General features: G+C 43.2%; 1 protein-coding gene across 2 annotated transcripts in view; it reads right to left on the bottom strand.

The window, feature by feature from the left end:
* Nucleotides 1-4,307, bottom strand: part of LINGO2 (leucine rich repeat and Ig domain containing 2) — a 553,412-nt gene extending 549,105 nt beyond the window's left edge. For both annotated transcript variants that reach the window (XM_075740374.1, XM_075740375.1), the window contains exon 1: nucleotides 3,647-4,307. The gene's annotated coding sequence lies outside the window, so the exon portion shown is untranslated. The remainder of the gene's footprint in view (nucleotides 1-3,646) is intronic.
* Between the last annotated feature and the right edge of the window lie 15,583 nt (nucleotides 4,308-19,890).

Raw genomic sequence — 19,890 nt, forward strand, 5'->3', positions numbered from 1 at the left:
TTTAAAATATCCATTTCAATGCACCCTTATTTCTATTTGTATATAATATGGACTATTTCTGAAGATAGGTTAAACTGTTCACTAATTCCATCTCAAAGAAAAGATGTTCACCAAGTATCCACACTGAACCACCATGACCTTCATAATAATCATTAAGCTGAAAAACAGTGTATCAATATATAACAAGACTTGCCTACGATCTGCTGAAACAGATATCTACTTCAAGTTTCAAAGGGAATGAGAGATTAGACTTTTATCAAATAACAACTCTGATCTGTATGATTATAAATAATCTCATGAACTACTGCTTCACAGGATAGTTGCTGAAAGGAAGACAGAAAAAAAAATCACAAGATTTGCATTTTATCAACAGAAAATGGGTCACCTAAATGTCATTATGCAACACTGATGACAGTTTATCTTCTATGTTTCTTCCCTCTACAGATTTTCATCATTAAGAAATGGAATTGTCCCCAGGAATCAAAAGGCTTATGAGATGGCGAGCAACTCAAACATGAGCTCTACTCGGCATATCTCATGGGAATAATATTGATATCTCAGCACAGAAAGCATCGATTGGTATGCTGCATGAACATAAGTCTTGAGGAGCAATGCCTATAAATTTCAAATACTTCAATTTCATTCTTTACAGAGCTATCTCATTTATTTTAATATTTTTCTAAGATAACAGAGAAGCCACTGTTTCCCGAATAGAAGAAAAAGGTTGTTTTTACGCTTTCAAATTAGGGAAAAAAAGTTCCTGGCTGAAAATACATGAGCTGAAAAGATTTTGGAAAATAAACAGTTAAACTAGTCACTGTACTAATTAGAAATGAGCGATAATTTGTAAAGATTCATAATTAGACACAGCTTAACCAAATCAGCCTTATAACGACATAGGGATGTCAATCAGTGACTAATTAGAAATAGAATTTTCTTAAATGTCCTGAATATCTGTACAAAAAGTGAAGAGAAAGTACAGAGAATTAGAATGCATTTAACATAATGTCATAGAACCAGCAGCTGAACAAACTCCTTGGCAAAAGGAGAATGCAGCAATACGCATACCTAGTATTGCATAAATTTACTGAAATTGATCCACTTATCCCTCCACTTGACCCTCATCTGGATTTTTAATTATCAGCAACAGCTGGAAGGAAATCTACTTTCTCACAATTAACAGATGACCATGTACCAAGCCTTCAGAACACCTTAACCTTTTTTCCCCTGGTTCATTCCCTGAGGTTTTGACAGTCAAAAGGTACACAAACAAATAAAAAAACCTCAAAACAGGCAACAATCATACCAGCATGAATTATAAAAATCACCACAGGAATCCTACTAGAATCCTCATCAATATCTTTGCCAATAACCACACCCACTCAGTGTTTATGTTATTCGAGTGGTCTTAATACAAGATATGAAAAAGCCACTAACATAGACTTACATTTTTAAACTCAACACAGAGTCACTAATATTCCGATCTCCAGACCTCCTTACCTTTCTGTGTCGGAGGAAAATTATATGGCTTCGGAACTGCGAATGGCAAGTTACTTGGTGTTTTTTCTTAACTGTAGGATACCCAAATCCACGGTATGGGTTCGCAGTGCCATGTCTACATAGTACTAATCACAGCACTTGTGGACAGCTGTCTAAACTAACAAGCTTCTCTAATACTTTGTCTTCCTTCACCTCTTGCTGCTACTATGCAGGATAACATTTCCACCTAGAGCCCTTTCACAGAATGCCTGGATCCTAAAACAATAACAAAAAATCCCTGGTATCTGTTATACTACCAAACCACACTGTTCATATGTAGCTGATCACACCTTATTTTGTTCAGTTTATGTAGGTGTTATTCGTACTTTCTCAAGAGGGAATTCAGAGCAGTAAAAACAGTTTTCAGGGATCTTCTGTTTACCTAAAAGGAATAATATCACTGTTGTGCTGCACACAGATTAGCTACTGTCCAAATCACTATATTTCAAGTAAGAAAAGTAAGAAGGTGGCACAGTAGCTAAGGAGTCAATTGTTTTAAGTGCTGATCTGAAGGAAAAATCCCAAATCACATTTTGACTGGGATATTTACACATACACAGTAGGAGCAGGCACATACCAATGTTAGTGCACCATCCTGTATGGTCCATTATGTAGCAAAGCAGACCACACCGCACATTCACCTTTACAGGGAAGCACTGACTGTAAAGGGTGTAGCCCCTAATGGCACTGCTGGTGCTTTGATTGCATACAGCAGGGAAACTGACCGTCTCTCTTAATTCTGTGGTTTTCACTGGAAGGTAGAAGCTCAGGAAAGTATATCCTTCTCTTCCACCTTGTATTGGATTTTTTTTCATGTGGACAGAGCTGTTGTTCTTCCTGAATGATGAAAAAAATGGTATATAGTTCTTCTAGTTTCAGATGAAATCTTCTTAGACACACTTTACATTGTAGACCCCTCAATCCCAAATGTATCACTGTAGGAAGTAGGGTAAGATTTCAGAACTACTGGGTGAATACTTTACTGGCCATGGCTTACCTCCCTGAACATTTCACAAACTAATTTTCACTTCCATTCCCTCAGTGCTGTAGTTTTGACTGAAATAAAGACTGCATGGCTCATTTTCATGACAAAGCCACAAAAAATCTCTGTGCTCCTTTCCCCCCTCCCAAACTTGGCAAGCAACGCAAGTTCAAATATGATTTATTTTTTAAATGTTCAGATGTTTTCCTTTTTAAATAAAAAGGTCTTAGTTCTGAAAGAACAGCATTTTGAAATAGCAGCATATAATGAGAAAGCACTGCAGTTCTCTGCCTGGCAAAGAAAGCTATATGGGGAAAAATGCTTAAGAACATTTGATGTTTACTCTAGCAACTATGGGACAGGACTTGCAAAACCCTGTAATTTTGAGTCAAGACACTGGTTAAACGATATAACAGCAGGTGATTTTCTTGCCTTTGTTTTTCTTCCAGGTATCTTCAGGAGCACCTGCGTGCACTTCGAGCTGCTCCTTTAAATTGGAGGTATTCAGAATTTGCTTTGCAGAAGGTAAAACAGTGTCTTCACCGCCCCCCCCCCCCCCAAAAAAAAAAAAAAAAGCGCTCCACTTTACTGATGCTGCACTTTACTGAAGCACATCCACCACAGCAGCAGACACAGGTGTGGAAGCATCTCTGCGCTGGCGACAAAGGACTATTGTGTTTGTGCCATGTCGCTTGGAGCCCTCGGAGGACTCCTGCCCTCCATCGCACGGCTGCCAGGCCGACAGGGAAACCTCTTCCCAGTGAGGTTGTGATGCTGGGCTTGGCACGGCGCCCGCCTCTCCGCCCCCCCCCCCCAACTGGTGCACCCCGACACCCACACCCCCCCGCCGCCGGACGGGCTGAGCAGTTCTCCGCTCACTCCAGAGCCCTCGGGGGAACACAGGCCGAGGGCGGCGGAGGGAACCCTGCGCCTCGTCCCGCCGCCTCTCGCCCTCCGCAGCCCCCTGCGCGGCGCACGGCGGGGCGAGGGGGCGCAGCCCCCGCGCTGCGGTCTCCTCTCCCCCCCCGCCCCCGCCGCCCCCCGAAAGTTACTCTGCCCTGACGGGCGGGCTCCCTGCGGCCACAACCCCCGACGGCACCGGGGGGGGGTTCCCTCATCGCTTACCTGGCGGCTGCCTGGGCGCTCCCTCACGGCGAGCGGCGGCGGGGCGCGCCGCAGCCGGGACTGGCTCTGCCGCCACCTTCACAGCTCTCTCCCGAGGTGAGCGACGCGCGGGACTGCGGCGGGAAGCAACCGGGGAGCCGTGACATTTAACCAGGCGTAAGCAGGGTCGTGCCGGCCCCGCGGCGCAGGCGGGGGTGTCTCTCCTCCCCGGCGGGCTGGGCAGCCGGTCACCGCCCTCCTTTCCGCGGGCAGGCTGAGACACAGGGCGAAGCCCAGTCCATCCCCCGAGACCCAACCGCAGCGCGCTGCCCGAGCCGGCGGCTGCTCCTTTCCTCTGCTCTCCTCCCGTCTCGCAGTCACCGCTGCCCCTTCCCTGCAGTGGGGGGCGAGGGGTGCGGCAGCCGCAGCAGGGCGGCGTGGGCGAGGGCTGCCCGTCTGCCCCTCGGCGGGGCCCGGCAGTAGGGGGACGGCGGCGGGGCGCGGTGGCGGGCGGGCGAGCGAGAGGCGGGCGAGGCAGCAGCGCCGGCAGCGCGGGGAGGCAGCGCCAGCTCGAGGTGAGGGCGGGCGGGCGGTGGGGGGAGCGTCTCTGTCAGAGGCGGAGCGGCTCCTTCCGCGCGGCGGCTCGCACACCCGCGAGTCCCGCCGAGGCGGCGGCACCTCGGGGAAGCAGAGCGGGTGCGCAGAGGGGCGGGCGTAGGAGCGCCCACCCCGGTCGCTGGCGGGCTGCGGCGGGGCGCCCCTAATCCCGGCGGCCGCTCCCGGCCCGCCGCCGCGCCGTGGGCAGGCAGCCGACCGGCCGTTAGCCCTCCCCCGCCCTGAGGAGGGGGCGCGCGCGCACGGCTCCCGCCGAGGCTCCCGCACCCCCGCCATTCGCGGCGCCCCCGCCTCCCCTGCGCGGGCGGCGGCACGGCCGATCGCCCCCCGCTTCCACCCCTGCCCTTGCCCTGCCGCTTCCCGGGGAGGCCAGGGCGGCTCCGTGGAGCGGGGCTACGCCGCGGATTTCGGAGCCCCTCTCCCCCGCCTCCGTGGGGTGCCGCGGTTTAGGGGTGTGTCTCCCCCGGGAGCGGTGGGGCGCGCGGAGGAGGGGGAGACCCGGGCAGCCATTTCCAGCGCGGCGCAGCGAGGAAGCGAGGAGGGCGCGGGTTCGCGGCCGGCGGAGCCCCATGGCCCGCGCTGGGACCGTCCTGCTGTCCGCCCGACGGCGCCACTCGAGCCAGTGCTGGGCGCCCTCGGCGGGGGGAGCGGTGGGGAGAGAGGACAGCGCCCGGCGGGCACAGCGTGGCGACGGGGCGCCCTCTCCTCGGGGAGGCCGCGGCGGGCGAGGGCTGGGGCCCGACAGGACGCGTGCGACGGCTGCGAAGCAGCGAGCATCGCCTTCGGCCTTGTGTCCCGCAGGTGGCCGCGTCCGAGGCCTCCCCGAGGCCGTGCTGTACAAAAGACGTTGGCGCCGTCGGTGGCGTGAGGGTGTCTACGATCTTTTTGCCGCCTGCTGCGGATGTGCTTGCTGCTGGACGAGCTGTTGGTTCTCCGGTTCCTCCCTGCATTTGCAGAAGTCGGTGCTGCCTGGTTTCTGGAGCTTGGTACCCCACTGTCTGTCCTTTGCACAATTTGAAATAGTTGTGTTTAACACATTTTTTTAATGGAGGATGTGGAGTGTAAGGTTTGTATTGAGTAATTCAGGAGCAGCCAGTTCCCTAAGATGATTTTAAGAATGAACTTTTATTTCTTTGTAATTTTTTTACCATCAGCAAATCGTGTCCCTGTCTGTGGAAACCTGGCTAGAGGCTGCAGTCCTCAGAAATCTGCATATTATAAAACTGATGAAAAATTGGCACGTGTAAGGAATGTCTCTTACCAGTAGGAGCACTGATGTGAAAGTTACAAATAATGGAATGGTAACTGTGGGTTGCTTGGTTTTTTGGCACTCTTCCTTCACTTTCGCACTTGTACAAACATCTGCATGTACACAGCTTCCATAGCTTTTTGCTAACATAGCTGGGTAGGAGGTAAATGAAAATACACATAACCGCATTCTTCAAAACCCAGCCACAAGTTTTGTTGGCAGTGGAAAACTTAAAGGAAGCTAACAAAAATTAAACATAGTTCTTTGTTCTTTTACTAAGAATGATTTGTCCAAGGTTTTTGTTGGTTTTTTTCAGGAAGCATCCCAAGCAGTAGCCCTGGTAGCCATATTCAGAGATAAGAAAACTATTCTCTTTACAGCAGAAGCTTTTCCTTTCAACATATGCAGTCTGCTTCTGTATTCGTTTCAGTGCTACCCAGACTTCCTGGTTTCTTTTGTCTCCACCTCTGGCCTAAGCCACCCGAATAAGGATGCTAATACCAAATAAGAGTAGCTAGCTACCTTTAGCCTCTAATAAATAAGCTAACGAGCAGTATTTTGACCTTGGCTTTATATCTGGCAGTGTTAGAATACATGTAATGCACTCATCGATAAAAAGAAGCACTGCTAATCCAGAATCCTATGCCATACAGCTTATCCACACAGGAGAGCTATGGCTTATAGTGCAGTATATGGAATATCTTAGAATTGAAGAGAAATGCTATGAAGGGATAACCTATAATAAAATGACTAAGAGATCCTGAAAAGTCTAGAGAAGAACCAGCAATAAACAATATCTGATAAAACTATTTTCATAGAATAAACTCACTATTGTGAACCTGTTGTGTGGATTCAAAAGCAATTGACTCATTGAGTTTTTCAAGTGAACCCAGTTTTTAGAATGTGCTGACCACATGGTGCAGGGTTCCTGCAAGTGGTCTCAAATTGTTAATTACTACTGATACCCAAAGCTGTTAGTTACTACTGGTACCCAGTTGTTGAGCTATAGTTAGTTTAAAAAAAAAAATTAGAAAACATTGTTCTAGTTTCTTTTGAGTGCTAATAATACAAAGAGATTGCTGTTCTGAGGAGATTACACTGATGTGTTCATACCCAGTGGAAATTTTATACTGCATATAGAAGTATCTAAAATTTGCCAGTTAAGTGTAATTTTTCTGAAGGTTTATAAACAGCAAGATAAAGTACTCCATCTACTCCAAGAAGTGTACTGACAACAAGATAAATGGGAGTCTCTCCTGGATACTGCCACCTCGTGAGTGTTCTCTAAGTGGAAGATAAAGCAGCATAGCTATATAGAGACTGAATTACTACAGACTAAAAATAGAAGCAGGAAAATACTAAGGATATCACTGTACCCATCAGAGTTGTTTTTGAAGTAAGGAGGTGCTGTAAGTTAAATTTACAAAATAAATGTCTCAAACTTTGCATTAATTTACAGACGGATAACTCAAGGAGAGCAGGTCACCAAAGGGAACTTCATCAAAAGACGAAGCAATAGAAAACCTTAAGAAACTCTCCTGCATCTCATCAGTCAAATGTCGGTTGTGATGACCAGTTCAATGCATTGTACATATTTTGTGAATCACAAAGGAAGTTTCTGCAGTAGGATACCAAATCTTACTGCAGCCTGAAAAGCTTGCCATTTCCTTTCAGTTGTGGGTATTTGGCTTTCAGAAGAGCTGGAACAGCAATGCACAGCAAGCAGCCAAATGTTTCTGTACTGCTGGCCATTCAGGCAGGTCTCCATATAAAAATCGAAGATGATGAGACTTTTTTTGCTCTGGGGAATTATGTGCATCACGCAATCTAAAAGCATTTTTAAAAGTGCCCATTAGCTCTTTAAGTTAAAAGGGCCTTTGAAAGGATGTTGTACTTCCTTTTTGCTGTAAGTTTTGGAAAAGGAAGGACAAAGAAGATCACAAGTATACTTTCTTTGCAATTAACTGTGAAAATGTAGTTCCTACAGAAACCAGAATGAATATGCATTTACCTTCAACTGTACCATAAGTAAAGATTACAGTGCCTCTTCAAAACAAATGAAATTAAGTAATCTTCCAATTGCTGATCACTTTTAGCAAGAAATATTAAAGGTATCAAAAATACTTCTGCTATATTTATTTGTCTTGTAAACTTCTTCTCCGGTCACCCTTCTAGCACTCTGAGGTTTCTGTAGCAAGAATTGAAACTTTTTAAAGGGCTATTCCTATTGTTTTGGCTATCTACCATAAGTATTTTCAGATTTATAAAAAAGCTTAGCCTTATGATTCTCTGAAGAGTCAAGTTCCATGTTATTTGGCATCTAGGTACAATGAAATCATAGGCTGAACCATAATTTGGACCTTATCATTGGCATCTATCTACAAACAAAAATAAGAAAAAAAATTGTTTACACCCACATACACACATTAGCATATGGTTTAAACTTTCCCTAAAGTACTTTTAACACTAAAAGAACTCAAAACTTCAAATTTTACACATTTTGAAAATATATTTTTTAAAAATGCTCATATAATTATTTACAATTTATTTTTTCAAAACACTAATGTTTTGAAAAAACAAGATTAATCATATGAAATTATTCCTAACCTTGCAAGACAACTCGAAAAATAAATTGAAAATTAAAGATTGTTTTTCCATATCATACTTTTTACATTGCCACCATTTTTAATCAGCATCTAATAACTTCTTATTCCAGCTGCTTTTACATATGCACTCCCACCATTTGACTGTTTGAAAAATGGTTTGAAGGGAATTAACAAATGTTCTGTTGAGTTAAAAGTTGGTCAGTGGATTTAAATGAGAACCTGCTTCATTCATTTAAAGCTCATACTTGCAGTTTTTCTGCATGTAGAGTGAAAGCTGTGAACAGTGGTTACATCCCTTATATCCAAGGGCAGGCAGAATGGTGGTGTGCAGCCGTCCTGGTTGTGCATTGCCTAGCGGAGCTGGTGGACGTGGGACTGTTGCTGCCTGTGCCAGAGGTGACATTTGTAGTTTGCTGAACAAGAAAAGGACCTGTGCAGGAGATACAGTTGCTGTGTGAACGAGACCTGCATGTTTGTGACGACAGACAGAATTTAGAATTTAGTGGCATGAGACGTGCTGTATGAGAAGCAACACAGGCACGTATCTGTGATTTCAAATCATAATGTTTACCGAAATAATACTGTTCTGTAGTTCTGCATAGTTTTTGTGCATGCTGCAGTAATTCCCCAGTGGGAATCCCTGAGTTCTTCCTAGCCATACCATTTTTCAGTGTGGTAGACAACACCCCAACTATCACTTAGTGGGGAAGGAAGTTTCATAAAATATATATGTATATATCACTATTTAATAAGTTCAGGTCAAATAGATACTCTGTTCTGCTTCTTTCATCACATAGGTGAATGTTTTACCATATTATGCTTCTAATCACCTATGACCTGTACCCATTTTTTATTTAAAACTATTCAGCAAGCACAAATCATGTATTTGGAAACTGCAAATCAGAAAATTTATTTTAATTTTTCAAAGGACACCAAATAATTCTGGAGGAGAAGCAGTTGCTCTTAAATACCAATAGGGGGTTGTGGTCAGTTCCTCACACGCTGTCTCTGCCGCTCCTTCCTCCTCAGGGGGAGGACTCCTCACACTCTGCCCCTGCTCCAGCCTGGGGGCCCTCCCACGGGAGACAGTCCTCCACCAACTGCTCCAACGGGAGCCCTTCCCACGGGCTGCAGTTCTTCACCAACTGCTCCAGCGTGGGTCCCTCCCACGGGGTGCAGACCTTCAGGAACAGACTGCTCCAGCGTGGGTCCCCCACGGGGTCACAAGTCCTGCCTCCATGGGCACCCCCTCATCCTTCCTCCATGGGCTGCAGGGGGACAGCCTGCCTCACCATGGTCTTCTCCAGGGGCTGCAGGGGAATCTCTGCTCCGCGCCTGGAGCACCTCCTCCCCCTCCTTCTGCACTGACCTTGGTGTCTGCAGAGTTTCTCACATCTTTTCGCTCTTCTCTTTGGCTGCAAAAACTGCTGGTAGGGTGTGGTTTTATCCCAGAGGCCAGCGGCGGGTCTGTCTTGTAGCCGGCTGGCATTGGCTCTGTTGGATGTAGGGGAAGCTCTTCTCAGCTTCTCAGAAACCACTGCTGTACCCCCCCCCCCCCCCCCCCCCCCCCCCCGACTACCAGGACTTTGCAACGCAAACTCAAACCAGACATACAGGGGCATTATGTACTTGCATTTTATTTGAGGATTACACAAATGTTGGAGGTAGAAAGACTTTGAGAAAAGCACTGAACTATTCTTAAATCACAATCATATGAAATCTAGCTGAAAGACAACTAGCTTATTTTCGTAAAATGTGTATCTTCTTCACTGTTGCTTTACTTCAGTTTCTATGAAAAGTACAATGTCAGTAGCATTAAGAAAGTAAAATTTACCAGTGTAAAATAGGAGTATCTCACAGGTGAACCCAACCTGCCTTTTCAAAATTCTCACTGATTTCAAAGTCCAGGTACATTCATACTCTTCTAAGGAACAGGATATAGTTATCGCTGCTGTTCAAAAGTTGCTCTAAATCATAAAACAGGGCTAATTTTACCAAAGTTCTAGTACTTATCATACATGTAAAACAGGAAGAGCAATAGTTTTATTGACAGACAAGGAATAAAAAAATCTGTGACATCATTTGTCATTTGTTGGAGAGAGGGCAATTTAGGTGGGTAGCTTAAGGCCAGTAGTATGTACCATTACTTCCAACCTTTATTCAACATTTTCTGTCAGCTTCTTTTTAAACCTTGATATAGTTGTTAGTTAAACTATCGGTACTTTTAATTACAGTACACATATGCAATATGAAGAATATGAGCTACATGCAAGAAAGTATGTTGTGAACATAAACTAACAGAATGTGCCTTGTGACTACGTGAAAGTCTCAGGTATGATGGCAGCTGATAAATACCTGAGTCTAAGTTTATCGTATGGTAGAAACAAGAACTTACAGCAAGCATTTACAAATCCTGTAATGAATAAACACAATTTCTTTTCAGTGATACCTGAAACTAACTTACATTCAACTGAGCATCCATTTTTGGCAGTATATCACTGAGTATTATTTGAGCTATTAATTTTAACAAAAGTGTCATGCATTCAGAACAGTTTTTCTAATCCAGAACTTTTTCTCCCATCAGCAAGATTCTTCACACAGAGATGGAAATATACCAAAAAACATCAGTGCATTACATAATAATCCCATGTACAGCAACTGCAAAGAGCAGAAAGTCAAAAGCTTTTGTTATTTGGTAAACAAAGTCACAATCTGGTGCCTTCTCCTCACATTAGCATCACTCCTCCCAAGCAGCAGAACTCCTGTGCTAGTGAATTAAATAATCCTGAGGGCCATTCTGTGGCCTCAGTGGCAACTAAGGTGGTCTGGCCACACTCCTATTACCAAACTTTCGCAGTCTCCAAACAAAGGTGGCCCCATCCAAACGCTGTGTGGTCCCAGAAATCAACTGGGAGGTTGTTGGTTGAGCCATGCCAAAACCAGGCCAGTTCCCAGTCTCTCCTCTCTGAGGGTGGAGCTGATCAAGTTCCAGTGTCTTAGACTGCTTGTTTTAGTACTTCGTTTGCAGCCCTTCAGCTTCTGTTCGCCTTAAAAGTTGTGTGGATGAAATTCTTAAAACCTTCAGTTAAATTTGTAGTGTGACTCTGTCGTTTGACTGTGAGGTACCAGATGGTGATAAAGAGAAAATAGGCTTTGTTGCAGTTCCGTAATTGAAAGCCAGATGGTGTTACTAAGGCTGATAAAGGGAAAACAATAATATATCCCTGCCCTACTCTGCCTCAGATTTCCAGCTATTGCTATGGAGCTGAAAATCCATCTGTTCAGGCATTACTCACACTACATCATGCAGGTTTTTTGGACACAAATTTCTGAAACTGCAACAGGTGTAAGCACTTGCAAACTTTTGTAAGTTTCAAAGTACATTAGAATGATACTTAAAGTGTGACTTTAAATCAGTTTCTGTCAGAAAATGAAAATATTTGAATCTCTGCAGCTAAAAACAATCTTGCATTTTATACAGAGAGACAAATCCTCAGCATTAACTGAATAAAATGGAACTGATCTAATAGGAGACTAGTCATGTAGGAGAAATATGGTTTCACATTTAATGTGATGAAAACTGAACTTTTATCCATAAATATCTATGAATAGGTCTATTCTGCTATTTCAAATTTTTCAATTCTTTATTAGAAAATTTAGGTGAGTTTACTTACTCGGTTTCTTTTGCATGAGAAAGTTTTCACGTAATCAGTAGTTGCATCACTGAAGTAGTACAATGGTTGTAGATATTAAACTAAAGTTGAAGTTACCAGAGAATCAGCAAGACAGAAGAAACAAAAACATGTTGTTCTCTTAGCAGAAAATATTTTGCTTAATATTTAGGATGATGTTAATTTCCATAAATAAATTTGTAACTCAAGGACATATAAATAATTAACTAACTACTTTCATGAACTGATTAGTGTTGTTCTTATTCACAAAAAAGGGTATCAACATTGCATATATTTATGTACAAATCTAGCTACTAAAAAGTTATTATAGATGCTCTAAAAACTGAACCCTATGATTTTCATTTTCATTTCTCATTTTATTTGGTGCTGCAAAAAAAGGAAGGACTGGTGTCCAACTTGTTGCAATTCCAGGACCTATGATGAAATTCACCCTCCCTTGAATGTTTCAGGCACACACTGTGTGCGAGGCAAGAGCTAGCTGCTGGACCACATTGTGTCTTTTTTTGCAGGGGGGTGTGCTAGGTAGTGACTTGGTGTGTGGTTTCAACCTTGGCACCAGCAGCAGAGAAGCTGCTTAGATTTTATCAGCTGGGCACTCAAGTGTGTTTTGTAGTACTCTAAGCAAAGACACAAAGCAAATTCATACTTTGAAAGAGCTTCTTCAGTATTTGATTTATCTAGGTATGCCCACCTTACAAAGAATTTATAACAAAAATAAAAAATTAAAAAAATAGGACACTTTGAAAATAAACTGTTTGATGTTGATAGAGGAATGCTGTTGCTGTATACTTACACCTACTTTCATTGAACTAGAGTTTGTACAATATTTAAATATTTGGATATTTGGATTCATGGCCCAGATTTGAAAGAGAATATTGTGTAATTCATGAATGAGGCGAGTAGCCCTTAGCTGAAGGAGTTCTTGCTCAAAATACGGGAGTTTATCAAAGCATCGTTGACTTGGAGACACAGATGATGGTTGGCACAAACAACTGAAGAGGAGCCACATGCAGACCAAAAATTAATTCAGTTGAAGAGCTTAGTGTTCCCCTCCAATCCTTTCCCAAGGGGTACCATGAATCTTCTGATTCAGCTGGGAAGTGCAAAAAAAGAGAGATATCTGCTCTGTGTGAATCCCCCTTCTCTCCGGTTTATGTCCTAGTAACTTTTGAAGTAAATAGGCCAGACTCAAAACTCAAGGTTGCCTGAACTGTCAGCAGATCTGCACCTACAAAGGCTGACCTTCATCAGCTAATTACTTTGGTGTCTCCCAGATGCAGCTTATGTAGTTGAAATACACATGTGGTGACAAGTTCATGAAACTGTGCTCAAATATCTGTTTCTTTCTACTAAAAATTCGAGTAAGGCAAAACCTTTTCTTTTTTGCCTGAAAAGGCTGAAAACAAGCTATTTATAGAGTTTTGCTGCCTGGGAGGAGCTAGAGTGGTGATGACCCATTTAGCGGTGATTACCAGTGATTACGATTGAAGTCCCACCCCTAAGTAGTGGTTCTGTCTTGCATAAAATTTCTATAAAAAGTTATAGGTAAGAGCTACTCTGTGACTTTGTATCAGAGAAATCACTTACAAATGTGAGCATAAACTGTTATTTGGTGTACTCAACTGTTCTTTAATATCTCTATACCCATGTAAATACACAAAGGATAGAGCACTTCAAATGGCCATATTTTAAGGGCATAATGGATACTGTGAGACATAGCAACATACCGTTTAGTACAAGACCTTCTTACAATAATTGTCAAAGCAATTTCTGTGGAACCTTGCAGCTATGTACAACATTTTCTAAACCAACATTATTTTAAAAATTCTTTAGCAAATAACTATCTTTCACATATGTTGACAAGCTCATTCATCATTCTGGATTTATTGGGAAAATAGCTGAGTAGTCAGGAAAAAGAAAAGATATTGGAGCTATATTCAGGTAACTTCTTTGTTCACGGAGGTGTTATAGCCATGTGAAATTCATGAAGGCATATAAAGCAATCAAATAATTTGATTATACATGTTTTCTCATTCTTTCACTCTGCCTTACTATATATAGTATTTGTAAAAGTGTTATATTTTCAGGAAAAATTACTGACTTGCAGTCCTTCAGTGTAAGTACTAAGGACTAGTCCTTCAAGATATATATTTAAAATAGATACACTATATATTTAAAAATCAAATCAAGTAGAATATTTAAAGCTTGAAACGTTCAACGTTGTTAGCTGTTACTGAAGAGTTAGATGACATGTGCATGGACGCATACACACTGTGTATCCTGTTACATACCATAGCCTAGAATGCATGCAGCTTTCTTTATTAAAACATCATACTGGTCATAAGTGATAACACTGCCAGCACGGTAGAGGTAGATATGGATATGGATCCCACAACAGTGCCATCTGTTAGAGGAAAATTTATCATGCCAAATTTGACAGCCTGAAGGAGACTGCTGCAGCTCCATGTCCCCAGGTCCAACCAGCAGCATGGCCAAAGATTTATTCACGGTAGGCACACGCACACAGAGTGCAGATGTACAGCACATACATACATAACATGACCAGCCACATAGATCACAGACAGACATTCCCTCTCTTGCTCCCCTCTCTGGCTGAATAGGATGGAGTTTCACTAGGAAGAATATGTATGTATATGTTTATAGATACATATATACACACACACATATATATATATACATACATACAAGGTGGTTCTCCCCCAGCAGCTAGGCTCAGACTAGTCTGCCCAGTAGTTGCCCCTGGATCCCAGTCTCTCCAGTTGCTGGCACCTGGACACATGGACCCCTGGGACCACAGCCCCATTCCAGCAGCTGCTGCAGACTGTTGTGCACACACCCACATGCACACACGCACACCCAGAGCCAACCAGGACTCCCCTGGTCCCACAGCCAACCCGACTGCGCTTTTGCCTCTAGGGACACGGAGGTGCCCTCACCCCCATAGCTGGACCATGGGGACTCACTCATCCCCTTGCTCCCAGGCCGCCTCGCCTACTCACTGGTGTGTCCGCTTTGATCCTTGCTAGTGATCACACACTCACTCGCAGACCCGCAGTGGGCCAGTCTCTAGCATCACTGACACATGGCCCCCTGCCCTGTGCTGGAGCACATGGGCTTGTGATGGGCTGGTGTCTCTGGTGAGGAGCTTAGGAGCAGCCAGGGCAGGGTATCATTTGGGGTCCCTCTCCTGCCGGTGTCTCTCTGCACTCTTTTGGGGATGTGCAGACAAGATTTTATCACATAATCTAGCACCTTCACTTCATGTCTGTATGGTACCTTTCTTCTTGCCAGTTAAGCATGGGTGCAAGGCAGAACAGCAGAGCACCGAAAGTGGTCAGTGCATCTTGAGGGGTCCAGAGGGAGCAGCAAGGGAGGTGAACCCATACACTGGGTTATAAGGACCAGCAGCCCATAAGGGTTTGGGGGGGATCCAGCCTGCCAGAAGCAAGTCCCAGCTCTGTTCTGTGATCTGAGATTTATCTGGGTAGTTAGTGAGCAAACACACTCGTCTGCTCCCAGCCCCTGAAACTTCACAGCTTTCCTTGCCCAAATAACTGTGTTTTTTTAAAAAGTCTTGGTTTCATGATTCTAAGATACGCAAGTGCTAACTACCCTTACTAAAGTTGCCTGTATCAAATGCTGACAGAAATTTGATCGTCATCACAACCAACAAACATTCTTCACAGGCCACATACAGCAGGAAAAGAAAAGTCTTCCCAGACCTGTCACTGTTTTAGATATATCTTGTATTCTGCCTTAACCTTAAAACAGTGCTCTCAGCATGAACCCCACTGAGCAAGGCTCAGAGAGAAAGAAAAATTGGAACTAATATATGTAAAGTATTTTAAAAATATGATCTAAAATTTATTTTCTAGACATTAATATACCATAATGTGAGGAAGGATAGTATGGGCTGTTTCACAGCTTGCAGTAAGTGACATAGTTGCCAGCAAGAAGTTAAGCTTTCCTTTTCCTCAGAGAAGTGAAATTCCGGTTTCTGATCTCCTGGATGTCAGACTTGAAACCAACAGCTATTTGGTAGAGGACCAGCCTTCTCACAGGGGTTAATCTTGCTCCTCTTGGACTTAGGGAATTAAAAGGCACATCTATTCTAAGAGTGTGGTGTTCAAAACAGTAGCTGCTGGATACTACTGAGAGGCCTGGAAATTAAGAGTAATTTTGGGGGAAATGGCCTAGAAGGCAAGAGGTAGGGCTGCATCATGGATGATTAATTGGGGAAGCATGCAAAAACAAATGTGTTATAAAATTTTCTTCTCTGCCTTGCCATATACATTTATTATAATTACACCTTAACTGTTAAGAGCTCAGGCATCTCTCCTTCCATACGTTTTAGATGTGAACGTAAAAAAGATTTATGAAGTCTTTAATTTAATGCACGACTGCTTAAGCAGAACAGGGGCTTTTACAGTAAATTTTGTTATTTGTCCATGAAGACAATATTTCAGTCTTTTAAAATACTGTAAAAAAGGGATTTAAAGCCAGCAAACACAGTGCAGGTAGCTGAAAATTTGCCAAGACATGTTATTCTTATGCACCAGAACAAACCCTGAGATAGTTTTTGTTTTAAGCTGGAGCAGAACCAACATGGCAGCCTCACACCTGTTTCCTCCATTCATTATACCCATGGCACAGCATGTGTGCTCTGTTCATACCATCCATTTAACACAGTATTTCTTTGCATGCCAGATTTTGAGCAGCAATTTACCTTTCCAGGCTTCCTGTACTCCAGATTCTTTAAAAAAGCCTGTCCCCAAGTAATCCTAGTCTGCCAAGACCAAGCCCAACAGGCACGCTGCACGGCTCTTTCAGCTCTCACCCAGACACCCTGCGCAGGCTGGGACAGCTGTTGCCTCTAGTGTGCATGCACCCCTGATCAGTCTCCTCTGCAGCAGCAGTGGCTCCAGCCTTGGCTATGGTGGAAGAACAGAAAAAAAACCCAAAACCAAAATAAACTAGATCAGATCCTTCACCCAGCAAAAGAGTCATTGCTGGTAGATTTACACGGCAAAGTGTCTCTTTAGGATCCACGAATATTTTCCACCTGATGCCCCCAACAATTATTTTATGTTTTGTGAGTGACCATAATCCAGGACTTCTTACGGGAATTGTATGGAAATACCAGGTCTTGGAGACCACTGTCATTTGAGTTCCTGTCTTTACAGCAAGGAGGCTGGGATCAAGAGAGGTACACACATATTTAATATTTGAGGCATGCCCTCTCTTAGCGCTCAGTAGTCCACCTGGATGCCTCAGTTTCTCCATTTTCTCCAGAGGATAGTTCTCAACTTAGGTGAGAACACAGATAAAGGCACCTGAGATGGTGTCAATCACTGCTGTCAGGCAGCAGCCCGCTGCTCTAAACTGACATTTCTTGTAGTGGGTTTAACCATATGATCTTAAACACAGTTATTCTGCTGAAGCCTGACATCCTCCAGTTTCCCACTCCTTTGTACTGATGGGAGCAAAGTGGTTTGGAAAGTGAAGAGAAGCCACTCTTTTTTCCTCAGCCTGTTCTTGCTCTGAGCACCTATCACATGATTGGGCGCTGCTTTTTCCCAGTTTTCCAAAAGCAGTTAAAATATTTCAAAACTGCCCATATAATAGCTCTAAGGCTTTCAAGGGTCTTTTAAAATTAATGCTGTGTGCATAAGACACCTTTGGAAGCAGCACCAGACCCAACCCATACACTGTTTTTTACCTGCTGTGGCTTGTTTTGCTTAGTTCATCTCACCGGTGTTAGACTCTACCTTTTACAGGACTGCTATGTGGTCACCGTTTTTTCTTCCCTCGTCCTTTCTCCGAACTCAGTAGTTGGAACGGGCTCTTTGGAGAGGGACTCAGTCTCACAAGTTGGTCATGACAAGAAGAAGCGTGGGAGTATACCCAGACAGAGGAACACAGCATACTTTTCCTCTAGTGCCTTTCTGAACGCATGAAGCTTGCCTTTCAGAAGGGCAAAGGGCCCATAGTTTTTGACTCTCCAGTTGATTTTGAGGGTGAATGGCTACAGCTAAAGCATCACTTCAAGCAGCACTCAATGGAGCAGGCTGACCTTTTCTATTGTCTGGATTCAATCTTCAGAATAACTGGGAGCAGTACACCACGTGGGGGAAGAATGAGCTTTAGGGGACCGAGAAGTGTTTGGCCTTCACACAGAGACTTGAAAGATACCTGTCATTCCTCAGAAACTGCATGAAGAGAAGAGAGAAAAGCAGATAGTTTAGGTATTTGCTGATATAAAGTGAAGACTTCCATCGCTCCAAGCATTAGCAAGAGAGCCTAAAAAAAAAAAAAAAGTAAATCAAAGAGCAGTACATGAAATAAAAATGTGCAAAGAGAAATTTTCCATCTGTCATCTCTGACCAAAGTCAAACAATTCTTTGTGTGGAATACAACATATTTTTGAGGTACAGCAGGTCAATGTCAAAAGCAAAACCATGTCTGTTTCATATTCAAGGACAACCCCTTAGCCAAGGAAAGCTTTGTTTTGTATTTAAAATCTTCAGAACAGTGTCTAGACATACAGCTGGTATGTTTGGGTATTTAAAGGACTTTTTGCATTTTTAGCAGTGCATTTTTTTAATTCTACTTTGCTGTTCAGGGGGATAACCTATGAATTTCTCATTTACAGAAATAACAACCCTATGGAGTATCCTACAAAATATTACCAGTTCATTTTACATACAAATGACTTTTTGAAAATCTTTCCTAACCTTTTGTATCAAATTTAAAAAAAAAAAGAAAAAAAAAAAAGAAAGAGTTCAAATGCTGGTCTTTTCAGCAAGCGGTCCAGTCGCGACTTCATGACTGTAGCAGGGACAGGAACTAGAACAATGTCTCTTTGAAAGTAAAGTTGGTATCTGCTCGGTTGTGTATGCCAAATGGCAACCCACATAGGAAGACAGAGCTGACAAAACTAACCTTAGAAATCTACAGCTTACTTACAGCACGTGAAAAATCTTTGTAGTCAAGGGGAGAGGCCAGATGCTGGTGCTAATAAAGAAGAACAGAAAAAAACACTTTGATCATTGTGGTAACAGAGACAAAAATTTAAGATGAACAAAGAATATTTTATCTGCACTTTGACTATTACAATGCTTGTGCCTGAATGAGACCAGATCAGTATCTAATGCTTTAGTTGACAGAGGTTTACTCTGTTTTCAGTGACTTTTAAAATGTACTTTTAGTGGCAATTCTAATTCAACAATATATGTCCTCTAAATGCACTCTGTAGCATTTCCCTCCCACGCCATATGTGAGATACATTTTTATAACAAGAACAAAGAGGAGAATAATGGAGCTTTGCTACTGTTTAGTGAATGGAAATTTTCAGGGTTGCTGGATAGCACTGCATTAGTGGTGGGTAATCAGGTTTTCCCACAGGGGCTGAAATATTCTGACTGACAACTCTGGCTTAAGGATCACTCAGGAAGGAAGTGCGCTGCATGTTAGAAGACAATCCCAGTTATTAGTGTGCCACAGATGCTTTTCTGGAGGTATGTAATTCCCATTGGGCTGTATGAGTGTTTCATGAATACTAGGTTAGATTTAGCCTCCTCCTCTCTTACTAAAAAGGAAAAGGTAGAGGAAAGGCAAAACAGAACTGCAACCTTTTTTCTTAACTACACAAAACCAAACTGTCAGTAAACGGGGAAGATTAATGAGGCCATGACAGTGGAAAGTGTTTTCCCTTTCTTTTAAATAAGTGACCACTTGCAGACAACAGTGCACAAAAAGTAAAATAATACAGAATTGAGGTGTCACAATTTTTTCACCACACAGTTCCTTTAAGAGACATGTAAAACTGTATCCATATTTCCTGGCAGAAACTAGGATTTTCTTAAGCTGGAATGCTGGAATTGTTTTGAATCATGGCATAACTCTTTGGGAACTGAGGAGAGATAAATTGATATTTTACAGCTTCCATTCAGATTCTTACACAGCCATTAATTTATTCTTACAAAACTAGAATCATTAGAAGAAACTGATCGGAGGCCTATGGTCCATAGTCTTCAGGCTAAATGTTCATTAAACTTTGTCAGGAGGTTTGTCTGAGGAAAG

Source organism: Balearica regulorum, chromosome Z (assembly GCF_011004875.1).
Source record: "Balearica regulorum gibbericeps isolate bBalReg1 chromosome Z, bBalReg1.pri, whole genome shotgun sequence".
NCBI classification, from domain to species: domain Eukaryota; kingdom Metazoa; phylum Chordata; class Aves; order Gruiformes; family Gruidae; genus Balearica; species Balearica regulorum.